The sequence below is a fragment of the Bombina bombina genome, chromosome 7 (assembly GCF_027579735.1).
Source record: "Bombina bombina isolate aBomBom1 chromosome 7, aBomBom1.pri, whole genome shotgun sequence".
In the NCBI taxonomy this organism is placed as follows: Eukaryota; Metazoa; Chordata; class Amphibia; order Anura; family Bombinatoridae; genus Bombina; species Bombina bombina.
In genome coordinates, this window is record NC_069505.1 from 242,186,323 (window position 1) to 242,199,966 (window position 13,644).

The 13,644-nt window shown below is 34.1% G+C and overlaps 1 protein-coding gene across 1 annotated transcript in view; it reads left to right on the plus strand.

The window, feature by feature from the left end:
- Nucleotides 1-378: 378 nt before the first annotated feature.
- FRMD4B (FERM domain containing 4B) overlaps nt 379-13,644 on the plus strand; it is a 707,344-nt gene continuing 694,078 nt past the window's right edge. The window contains exon 1 of the mRNA XM_053720679.1: nt 379-772. The gene's annotated coding sequence lies outside the window, so the exon portion shown is untranslated. The remainder of the gene's footprint in view (nt 773-13,644) is intronic.

Below are 13,644 nucleotides of genomic sequence, written 5' to 3' on the forward strand. Positions count from 1 at the left end.
TGTGGCTTTGTGTACAGAGGCAGTGCTGGAAGAGAGGTGTGGTGCAGTGTAGGGAATGTGCTGAAGAGAGGTGTCAGGCAGGGAGAGAGTGCTGAGGAGAGGTGTCAGGCAGGGAGAGAGTGCTGGGGTGAGGTGCCAAGTGAGGGTGAATAAGACAGTTTTGGTGCAGGGCAAACAGGGTGCTGGTGATTGTGGGGTAGTGACGGGGGGCTGTAATGTTAGTGTGGTGCAGTGTATAGGAACATTTGATGCCTAGCAGTGGGTACATTGGGGGTGCAGTGTATAGGAACTGTTGATGCCTAGCAGTAAGTACTTTAGGGGTGCTGTGGGGTGCAATGTGGACTAGCTGTTATATTTAGTAACTAGTACTGTCTGATGCAGTGGGACAGACAGTAACTAATAGTGTACACAAGGCTGACAACTGTCTGATCCATAACTAGAACTAGGATACTACAGAGCTTATTATTTCAGGTAGTTTGGTGCAGTGTGTGGGTTGCACAAGTCAATGAGGTGAAGAGAACTGTGTGGTGCACTGGGCAGTAATTGTTACACTGTGTGGTGCACTGGGACTAACCAGCTCTGTGTGGTGCAGGGGGGTTGGCACTGCACAGGACTTTCTCTTGGCTTTATCTGCTGCCATCTGCACCCCTCACACCATATCTGCACCCAGCCTCATGTGTAGGAGAGGCAGGAAGCCAGAAGAGACATACACCAGCCTGTACAAGGCTGAAGAACTGACACAAACACCCAGGAAATCCATCACAAAGAAGAGGTAAGCTCTTTCTTTATGAATATATTCTTATTGCATTTGCAGAGCGATGTTACAGTGAATTGCCTTTATTATATGCACATTACAGTGAGTTGCCTTTATTATATGCACAGTACAGTGAGTTGCCTTTATTATATGCACATTACAGTTAGTTGTCTTTATTATATGCACAGTACAGTGAGTTGTCTTTATTATATACACATTACAGTGAGTTGCCTTTATTATATGCACATTACAGTGAGTTGCCTTTATTATATGCACATTACAGTTAGTTGTCTTTATTATATACACATTACAGTGAGTTGCCTTTATTATATGCACATTACAGTGAGTTGCCTTTATTATATGCACAGTACAGTGAGTTGTCTTTATTATATGCACATTACAGTGAGTTGCCTTTATTATATGCACATTACAGTGAGTTGCCTTTATTATATATGCACAGTACAGTGAGTTGCCTTTATTATATGCACATTACAGTGATTTGCCTTTATTATATGCACATTACACTTAGTTGTCTTTATTATATACACATTACAGTGAGTTGCCTTTATTATATGTACATTACAGTGAGTTGTCTTTATTATATGCACATTACAGTGAGCTGCCTTTATTATATGCACATTACAGTGAGTTGTCTTTATTATATGCACATTACAGTGAGTTGCCTTTATTATATGCACAGTACAGTGAGTTGTCTTTTTTATTATATGCACGTTGCCTTTATTATATGCAAAGTACAGTGAGTTGCCTTTATTATATGCACATTACAGTGAGTTGTCTTTATTATATGCACAGTACAGTGAGTTGCCTTTATTGTATGCACAGTACAGTACGTTGTCTTTATTATATGCACAGTACAGTGAGTTGCCTTTATTATATGCACATTACAGTGAGTTATCTATTATATGCACATTACAGTGAGTTGCCTTTATTATATGCACAGTACAGTGAGTTGCCTTTATTATATGTACATTACAGTGAGTTGTCTTTATTATATGCACAGTACAGTGAGTTGTCTTTATTATATGCACATTGTCTTTATTATATGCACATTACAGTGAGTTGCCTTTATTATATGCACAGTACAGTGAGTTGCCTTTATTATATGTACATTACAGTGAGTTGTCTTTATGATATGCACAGTACAGTGAATTGTCTTTATTATATGCACATTGCCTTTATTATATGCACAGTACAGTGAGTTGCCTTTATTATATGCACATTACAGTGAGTTGCCTTTATTATATGCGCAGTACAGTGAGTTGTCTTTATTATATGCACATTACAGTAAGTTGCCTTTATTATATGCACAGTACAGTGAGTTGCCTTTATTATATGCACATTACAGTGAGTTGTCTTTATTATATGCACATTGCCTTTATTATATGCACATTACAGTGAGTTGTCTTTATTATATGCACATTACAGTGAGTTGTCTATTATATGCACATTACAGTGAGTTGCCTTTATTATATGTACATTACAGTGAGTTGTCTTTATTATATGCACAGTACAGCGAGTTGTCTTTATTATATGCACATTGCCTTTATTATATGCACATTACAGTGAGTTGTCTTTATTATATGCACATTACAGTGAGTTGCCTTTATTATATGCACATTACAGTGAGTTGTCTTTATTATATGCACAGTACAGTGAGTTGTCTTTATTATATGCACATTGCCTTTATTATATGCACAGTACAGTGAGTTGCCTTTATTATATGCACAGTACAGTGAGTTGCCTTTATTATATGTACATTACAGTGAGTTGTCTTTATTATATGCACAGTACAGTAAGTTGTCTTTATTATATGCACATTGCCTTTATTATATGCACAGTACAGTGAGTTGCCTTTATTGTATGCACAGTACAGTAAGTTGTCTTTATTATATGCACAGTACATTGAGTTGCCTTTATTATATGCACATTACAGTGAGTTGTCTATTATATGCACATTACAGTGAGTTGCCTTTATTATATGCACTGTACAGTGAGTTGTATTTATTATATGCACACTACAGTAAGTTGCCTTTATTATATGTACATTACAGTGAGTTGTCTTTATTATATGCACAGTACAGTGAGTTGTCTTTATTATATGCACATTGCCTTTATTATATGCACAGTACAGTGAGTTGCCTTTATTATATGCACAGTACAGTGAGTTGTCTTTATTATATGCACACTACAGTAAGTTGCCTTTATTATATGCACAGTACAGTGAGTTGCCTTTATTATTTGCACAGTACAGTGAGTTGCCTTTATTATATGCACATTGCCTTTATTATATGCACATTACAGTGAGTTGTCTTTATTATATGCACATTGCCTTTATTATATGCACATTACAGTGAGTTGTCTTTATTATATGCACATTGCCTTTATTATATGCACATTACAGTGAGTTGTCTTTATTATATGCACATTGCCTTTATTATATGCACATTACAGTGAGTTGCCTTTATTATATGCACATTGCAGTGAGTTGCCTTTATTATATGCACATTGCAGTGAGTTGCCTTTATTATATGCACATTACAGTGAGTTGTCTTTATTATATGCACAGTACCGGGAGTTGTCTTTATTATATGCACATTGCCTTTATTATATGCACATTGCAATGAGTTGTCTTTATTATATGCACATTACAGTGAGTTGGCTTTATTATATGCACATTGCCTTTATTCTATGCACATTACAGTGAGTTGTCTTTATTATATGCACATTACAGGTTGCCTTTATTATATGCACATTGCAGTGAGTTGTCTTTATTATATGCACAGTACAGTGAGTTGTCTTTATTATATGCACATTGCCTTTATTATATGCACAGTACAGTGAGTTGCCTTTATTATATGCACATCACAGTGAGTTGCCTTTATTATATGCACAGTACAGTGAGTTGTCTTTATTATATGCACATTACAGTGAGTTGCCTTTATTATATGCACATCACAGTGAGTTGCCTTTATTATATGCACAGTACAGTGAGTTGTCTTTATTATATGCACAGTACAGTGAGTTGTCTTTATTATATTCACATTGCCTTTATTATATGCACAGTACAGTGAGTTGACTTTGTTATATGCACATCACAGTGAATTGTCTTTATTATGTGCACAGTACAGTGAGTTGTCTTTATTATATGCACATTGCCTTTATTATATGTACATTACAGTGAGTTGCCTTTATTATATGTACATTAGAGTGAGTTGCCTTTATTATATGCACATTACAGTGTGTTGCCTCTATTATATGTACAGTGAGTTGTCTTTATTATATGCACATTACAGTGAGTTGTCTTTATTATATGCACATTAAAGTGGGTTGTCTTTATTATATGCACATTACAGTGGGTTGTCTTTAATATATGCACATTACAGTGGGTTTTCTGTATTATATGCACATTACAGTGAGTTGCCTTTATTATATACACATTACAGTGAGTTGTCTTTATTATATGCACATTACAGTGAGTTGCCTCTATTATATGTACAGTGAGTTGTCTTTATTATATGCACATTACAGTGAGTTGTCTTTATTATATGCACATTAGTGAGTTGCCTTTATTATATGCACACTACAGTAAGTTGCCTTTATTATATGCACAGTACAGTGAGTTGTCTTTATTATATGCACACTACAGTAAGTTGCCTTTATTATATGCACATTACAGTGAGTTGCCTCTATTATATGTACAGTGAGTTGTCTTTATTATATGCACATTACAGTGAGCTGTCTTTTTATATGCACATTGCCTTTATTATATGCACATTGTCTTTATTATATGCACATTACATTGAGTTATCTTTATTATATGCACAGTACAGTGAGTTGTCTTTATTATATGCACATTACAGTGAGTTGTCTTTATTATATGCACATCACAGTGAGTTGTCTTTATTATATACACATTACAGTGAGTTGTCTTTATTATATGCACATCACAGTGAGTTGTCTTTATTATATGCACATCACCGTGAGATGTCTTATTATATGCACATCACAGTGAGTTGCCTTTATTATATGCACATCACAGTGAGTTGTCGTTATTATATGCACAGTACAGTGAGTTGTCTTTATTATATGCACAGTACAGTGAGTTGCCTTTATTATATGCACAGTACAGTGAGTTGACTTTATTATATGCACATTACAGTGAGTTGTGTTTATTATATGCACATTGCAGTGAGTTGCCTTTATTATATGCACAGTACAGTGAGTTGTCTTTATTATATGCACATTACAGTGGGTTGTCTTTATTATATGCACAGTACAGTGAGTTGTCTTTATTATATGCACATTGCCTTTATTATATGCACATTACAGTGAAATGCCTTTATTATATGCACATTACAGTGAGTTGTCTTTTTATATGCACATTGTACAGTACAGTGAGTTGTCTTTATTAAATTCACATTGCCTTTTTTATATGCACAGTACAGTGAGTTGTCTTTATTATATGCACATCACAGTGAATTGTCTTTATTATATGCAAATTGCCTTTATTATATGTACATTACAGTGAGTTGCCTTTATTATATGCACATTACAGTGAGTTGCCTTTATTGTATGCACATCACAGTGAGTTGTCTTTATTATATGCACATTACAGTGAGTTGCCTTTATTATATGCACAGTACAGTGAGTTGCCTTTATTATATGCACAGTTCAGCGAGTTGTCTTTATTATATGCACATTACAGTGAGTTGCCTTTATTATATGCACAGTACAGTGAGTTGCCTTTATTATATGCACATTACAGTGATTTCCCTTTATTATATGCACATTACAGTGATTTGCCTTTATTATATGCACATTGCAGTGAGTTGTCTTTATTATATGCACAGTACAGTGACTTGTCTTTTTTATATGCACATTGCCTTTATTATATACACATTACAGTGAGTTGTCTTTATTATATGCACATTGCAGTGAGTTGCCTTTATTATATGCACAGTACAGTGAGTTGTCTTTATTATATGCACAGTACAGTGAGTTGTCTTTATTATATTCACATTGCCTTTATTATATGCACAGTACAGTGAGTTGTCTTTATTATATGCACATCACAGTGAATTGTCTTTATTATATGCACAGTACAGTGAGTTGCCTTTATTATATGCACAGTACAGTGAGTTGTCTTTTTATATGCACATTGTACAGTACAGTGAGTTGTCTTTATTATATGCACATTACAGTGAGTTGCCTTTATTATATGCACAGTAAAATGAGTTGCCTTTATTATATGCACATTACAGTAAGTTGCCTTTATTATATGCACATTACAGTGAATTGTCTTTATTATATGCACAGTACAGTGAGTTGTCTTTATTATATGCACATTACAGTGAATTGTCTTTATTATATGCACATCACAGTGAATTGTCTTTATTATATGCACAGTACAGTGAGTTGTCTTTATTATATGCACAATGCCTTTATTATATGTACATTAGAGTGAGTTGCCTTTATTATATGTACATTACAGTGAGTTGCCTTTATTATATGCACATTACAGTGAGTTGCCTCTATTATATGTACAGTGAGTTGTCTTTATTATATGCACATTACAGTGGGTTGTCTTTATTATATGCACATTACAGTGGGTTGTCTTTAATATATACACATTACAGTGGGTTTTCTGTATTATATGCACATTACAGTGAGTTGCCTTTATTATATACACATTACAGTGAGTTGTCTTTATTATATGCACATTACAGTGAGTTGCTTTATTATATGCACATTACAGTGAGTTGCCTCTATTATATGTACAGTGAGTTGTCTTTATTATATGCACATTACAGTGAGTTGTCTTTATTATATGCACATTAGTGAGTTGCCTTTATTATATACATATTACAGTGAGCTGTCTTTTTATATGCACATTGCCTTTATTATATGCACATTGTCTTTATTATATGCACATTACAGTGAGTTATCTTTATTATATGCACAGTACAGTGAGTTGTCTTTATTATATGCACATTACAGTGAGTTGTCTTTATTATATGCACATCACAGTGAGTTGTCTTTATTATATGCACAGTACAGTGAGTTGTCTTTATTATATGCACATCTCAGTGAGTTGTCTTTATTATATGCACATCACAGTGAGATGTCTTATTATATGCACATCACAGTGAGTTGCCTTCATTATATGCACAGTACAGTGAGTTGTCTTTATTATATGCACATCACAGTGAGTTGCCTTTATTATATGCACAGTACAGTGAGTTGTCTTTATTATATGCACAGTACAGTGAGTTGTCTTTATTATATGCACATTACAGTGAGTTGTCTTTATTATATGCACATTGCCTTTATTATATGCACATTACAGTGAGTTGTCTTTATTATATGCACATTGCAGTGAGTTGCCTTTATTATATGCACAGTACAGTGAGTTGTCTTTATTATATGCACATTACAGTGGGTTGTCTTTATTATATGCACAGTACAGTGAGTTGTCTTTATTATATGCACATTGCCTTTATTATATGCACATTACAGTGAGTTGCCTTTATTATATGCACATTACAGTGAATTGCCTTTATTATATGCACATTACAGTGAGTTGTCTTTTTATATGCACATTGTACAGTACAGTGAGTTGTCTTTATTAAATTCACATTGCCTTTTTTATATGCACAGTACAGTGAGTTGTCTTTATTATATGCACATCACAGTGAATTGTCTTTTTTATATGCAAATTGCCTTTATTATATGTACATTACAGTGAGTTGCCTTTATTATATGCACATTACAGTGAGTTGCCTTTATTGTATGCACATCACAGTGAGTTGTCTTTATTATATGCACATTACAGTGAGTTGCCTTTATTATATGCACAGTACAGTGAGTTGCCTTTATTATATGCACAGTACAGCGTGTTGTCTTTATTATATGCACATTACAGTGAGTTGCCTTTATTATATGCACAGTACAGTGAGTTGCCTTTATTATATGCACATTACAGTGATTTGCCTTTATTATATGCACAGTACAGTGAGTTGTCTTTATTATAAGCACAGTACAGTGAGTTGTCTTTATTATATGTACAGTGAGTTGTCTTTATTATATGCACAGTACAGTGAGTTGCCTTTATTATATGCACAGTAAAATGAGTTGCCTTTATTATATGCACAGTACAGTGAGTTGCCTTTATTATATGCACATTGCAGTGAGTTGTCTTTATTATATACACATTACAGTGAGTTGCCTTTATTATATGCACATTACAGTGAGTTGTCTTTATTATATGCACATTATAAAGAGTTGCCTTTATTATATGCACATTGCAGTGAGTTGCCTTTATTTTATGCACATTACAGTGAGTTGCCTTTATTATATGCACATTACAGTGAGTTCTCTTTATTATATGCACAGTACAGTGAGTTGCTTTTATTATATGCACATTACAGTGAGTTGTCTTTATTATAGGCACAGTCCGTGAGTTGTTTTTATTATATGCACATTACAGTGAGTTGTCTTTATTATATGCACATTACAGTGAGTTGTCTTTATTATATGCACATTGCCTTTATTATATACACATTGCCTTAATTATATGCACATTACAGTGTGTTGCCTTTATTATATGCACATTACAGTGAGTTGCCTTTATTATATGCACATTACAGTGAGTTGTCTTTATTATATGCACATTGCCTTTATTATATGCACATTGCCTTTATTATATGCACATTACAGTGAATTGTCTTTATTATATGCGCATTGCAGTGAGTTGCCTTTATTATATGCACAGTACAGTGAGTTGTCTTTATTATATGCACATTACAGTGGGTTGTCTTTATTATATGAACAGTACAGTGAGTTGTCTTTATTATATGCACATTGCCTTTATTATATGCACATTACAGTGAGTTGCCTTTATTATATGCACATTACAGTGAATTGCCTTTATTATATGCACATTACAGTGAGTTGTCTTTGTATATGCACATTGTACAGTACAGTGAGTTGTCTTTATTAAATTCACATTGCCTTTTTTATATGCACAGTACAGTGAGTTGTCTTTATTATATGCACATTGTCTTTATTATATGCAAATTGCCTTTATTATATGTACATTACAGTGAGTTGCCTTTATTATATGCACATTACAGTGAGTTGCCTTTATTATATGCACATCACAGTGAGTTGTCTTTATTATATGCACATTACAGTGAATTGCCTTTATTATATGCACAGTACAGTGAGTTGCCTTTATTATATGCACAGTACAGCGCGTTGTCTTTATTATATGCACATTACAGTGAGTTGTCTTTATTATATGCACATTACAGTGATTTGCCTTTATTATATGCACAGTACAGTGAGTTGTCTTTATTATATGCTCAGTACAGTGAGTTGTCTTTATTATATGTACAGTGAGTTGTCTTTATTATATGCACAGTACAGTGAGTTGTCTTTATTATATGCACAGTACAGTGAGTTGCCTTTATTATATGCACAGTACAGTGAGTTGTCTTTATTATATGCACAGTACAGTGAGTTGTCTTTATTATATGTACAGTGAGTTGTCTTTATTATATGCACAATACAGTGAGTTGCCTTTATTATATGCACAGTAAAATGAGTTGTCTTTATTATATGCACATTACAATGAGTTGCCTTTATTATATGCACATTGCAGTGAGTTGCCTTTATTTTATGCACATTACAGTGAGTTGCCTTTATTATATGCACATTACAGTGAGTTATCTTTATTATATGCACAGTACAGTGAGTTGCTTTTATTATATGCACATTACAGTGAGTTGTCTTTATTATAGGCACAGTACCGTGAGTTGTTTTTATTATATGCACATTACAGTGAGTTGTCTTTATTATATGCATGTTACAGTGAGTTGTCTTTATTATATGCACATTGCCTTTATTATATGCACATTGCCTTTATTATATGCACATTGCCTTAATTATATGCACATTACAGTGTGTTGCCTTTATTATATGCACGTTACAGTGAGTTGCCTTTATTATATGCACATTACAGTGAGTTGTCTTTATTATATGCACATTGCCTTTATTATATGCACATTGCCTTTATTATATGCACATTACAGTGAATTGTCTTTATTATATGCACATTACAGTGAGTTGTCTTTATTATTAGCACATTGCCTTTATTATATGCACATTGTCTTTATTATATGCACATTACAGTGAGTTGTCTTTATTATATGCACATTGCCTTAATTACATGCACATTACAGTGTGTTGCCTTTATTATATGCGCATTACAGTGAGTTGTCTTTATTATTAGCACATTGCCTTTATTATATGCACATTGCCTTTATTATATGCACATTACAGTGAGTTGTCTTTATTATATGCACATTGTGCTGCTATTACATGGGATACTGAAGAAAAGTTTTTTTAAGCTAATTGCTGAGTAAGCCAGTTGGGAATGGTCACTTTTTCTGATGTAATCACTTTCACCTAGATTACGAGTTTTGCGTTAGGTTTAAAAAGCAGTGTTGGCCGGTCCCAACCCTTCTTTTTAACGCCCGCTGGTATTACGAGTCTTGCAGGTATAGGTGTACCGTTACCTTTTTTGGCCAGACTCGGAAACTCGGACAACTCACATTAGGGGATAATAAATATAATGTAAGGTTCGGCGATGTTGGGGGCAGCATATTAGGGGTTCATAACTATAATGTAGGTGGCTGCGGTGTCCGGAGCGGCAGATTAGGGGTTAATATTATAATGTAGGTGTCGGCTATGTTGAGGGCGGGAGATTAGGGGTAATAAGTGTAAGATTAGGGGTGTTTAGACTCGGGGTTCATGTTAGGGTGTTAGGTGTAGACATAAATGTTTTTTCCCCATAGGAATCAATGGGGCTGCGTTAGGAGCTTTACGCTGCTTTTTTGAAGGTGTTAGGTTTTGTTTCACCCAGCTCTCCCCCATTGATTCCTATGGGGAAATCGTGCACGAGCACGTTCAGCCAGCTCATCGCTGACTTAAGCAGCGCTGGTATTGAGGTGAGATGTGGAGCAAAATTTTGCTCTTCGCTCACTTTTTTTGCGGTTAACGCCGGGTTTCTAAAAACCTGTAATACCAGCGCTGCTCGTTTGCACCGCACCTCTCCTAACGCTAAACTCGTAATCTAGGTGTTCATTTTCTATTCTTTGTTGGATGAAGAATTGCTGTGTAATGGTACATTGTGTATCTCTGGGGCTAGCATTAGGCTTCAGCCACTACAGGGAGACCTTTTGTATAGAACAGGGTTTCCCTGAGAATCTACAGCCTATACAGCATAAGACATACAGTTCTGTCTATATGTCACAGTCACCTGGGCTCCCAACTCCATATCATTAACTGTCATTAATACACTGGATCACGTATTACCTGACATTAATAAACTGGATCAGTTATTAGCTGTCATTAATACACTGGATCACTTATTAGCTGTCATTAATAAACTGGATCACTTATTACCTGACATTAATAAACTGGATCACTTATTAGCTGTCATTAATACACTGGATCACTTATTACCTGTCGTTAATAAACTGGAGCACTTATTAGTTGTCATTAATACACTGGATCATTTATTAACTGTCATTCATACAGTGGAGCACTTATTAGCTGTCATTAATACACTGGATCACTAATTAGCTGTCATAAATACACTGGATCATTTATTAACTGCCATTAATACACTGGATCACTTATTAGCTGTCATTAATACACTGGATCACTTATTAGCTGCCATTAATATACTGGAGCACTTATTAGCTGTCATTAATACACTGATCACTTATTAACTGTCATTAATACACTGGATCACATATTAACTGTCATTAATACACTGGATCACATATTAACTGTCATTAATACACTGATCACTTATTAGCTGTCATTAATACACTGATCACTTATTAACTGTCATTAATACAATGGATCACTTATTAGCTGTCATAAATACACTGATCACTTATTAACTCCCATTAATACACTGGATCACTTATTAGCTGTCATAAATACACTGGATCATTTATTAACTGCCATTAATACACTGGATCACTTATTAGCTGTCATTAATACACTGGATCACTTATTAGCTGTCATTAATATACTGGAGCACGTATTAGCTGTCATTAATACACTGGAGCACTTATTACCTGTCATTAATACACTGGAGCACTTATTAGCTGTTATTAATACATTGGAGCACTTATTAGCTGTCATTAATACACTGGATAATTTATTAACTGTCATTAATACACTGGATCACTTATTAACTGTCATAAATACAGTGGATCACTTATTAGCTGTCATAAATACACTGGATCACTTATTATCTGTCAGAAATACACTGGATCATTTATTAACTGTCATTAATACACTGGAACACTTATTAGTTGCCATTAATACACTGGATCACTTATTAGCTGTCATTAATACACCGGATCACTTATTAACTGTCATAAATACACTGGATCACTTATTAGCTGTCATTAATACACTGATCACTTATTAACTGTCATTAATACACTGGATCACATATTAACTGTCATTAATACACTGATCACTTATTAACTGTCATTAATACACTGGATCACTTATTAGCTGTCATAAATACACTGATCACGTATTAACTCCCATTAATACACTGGATCACTTATTAGCTGTCATAAATACACTGGATCATTTATTAACTGCCATTAATACACTGGATCACTTATTAGCTGTCATTAATACACTGGATCACTTATTAGCTGCCATTAATATACTGGAGCACTTATTAGCTGTCATTAATAAACTGGAGCACTTATTACCTGTCATTAATACACTGGAGCACTTATTAGCTCTCATTAATACATTGGAGCACTTATTAGCTGTCATTAATATACTGGATCATTTATTAACTGTCATTAATTTACTGGATCACTTATTAACTGTCATTAATACAGTGGATCACTTATTAGCTGTCATTAATACACTGGATCACTAATTAGCTGTCATAAATACACTGGATCATTTATTAACTGCCATTAATACACTGGAGCAGTTATTAGCTGTCATTAATACACTGGATCACTTATTAGATGTCATTAATACACTGGATCACTTTTTACCTGTCATTAATAAACTGGAGCACTTATTAGCTGTCATTAATATACTGGATCATTTATTAACTGTCATTAATGCACTGGATCACCTATTAACTGTCATTAATACAGTGGATCACTAATTAGCTGTAATAAATACACTGGATCATTTATTAAATGCCATTAATACACTGGAGCAGTAATTAGCTGTCAGTCATTAATACACTGGATCACTTATTAGCTGCCATTAATACACTGGAGCACTCATTAGCTGTCATTAATACACTGGAGCACTTATTACCTGTCATTAATAAACTGAAGCACTTATTAGCTGTCATTAATACACTGGATCACTTATTACCTGTCATTAATAAACTGGAGCACTTATTAGCTGTCATTAATACACTGGATCACTTATTAACTGTCATTAATACAGTGGATCACTTATTAGCTGTCATTAATACACTGGATCACTTATTAGCTGTCATAAATACACTGGATCATTGATTTAATTGCCATTAATACACTGGAGCACTTATTAGTTGCCATTAATACACTGGATCACTTATTAGCTGTCATTAATACACCAATCACTTATTAACTGTCATTAATACACTGGATCACTTATTGGCTGTCATTAATACACTGGATCACTTATTAACTGTCATTAATACAGTGGATCACTTATTAGCTGTCATAAATACACTGGATCACTTATTATCTGTCAGAAATACACTGGATCATTTATTAACTGTCATTAATACACTGGAACACTTATTAGTTGCC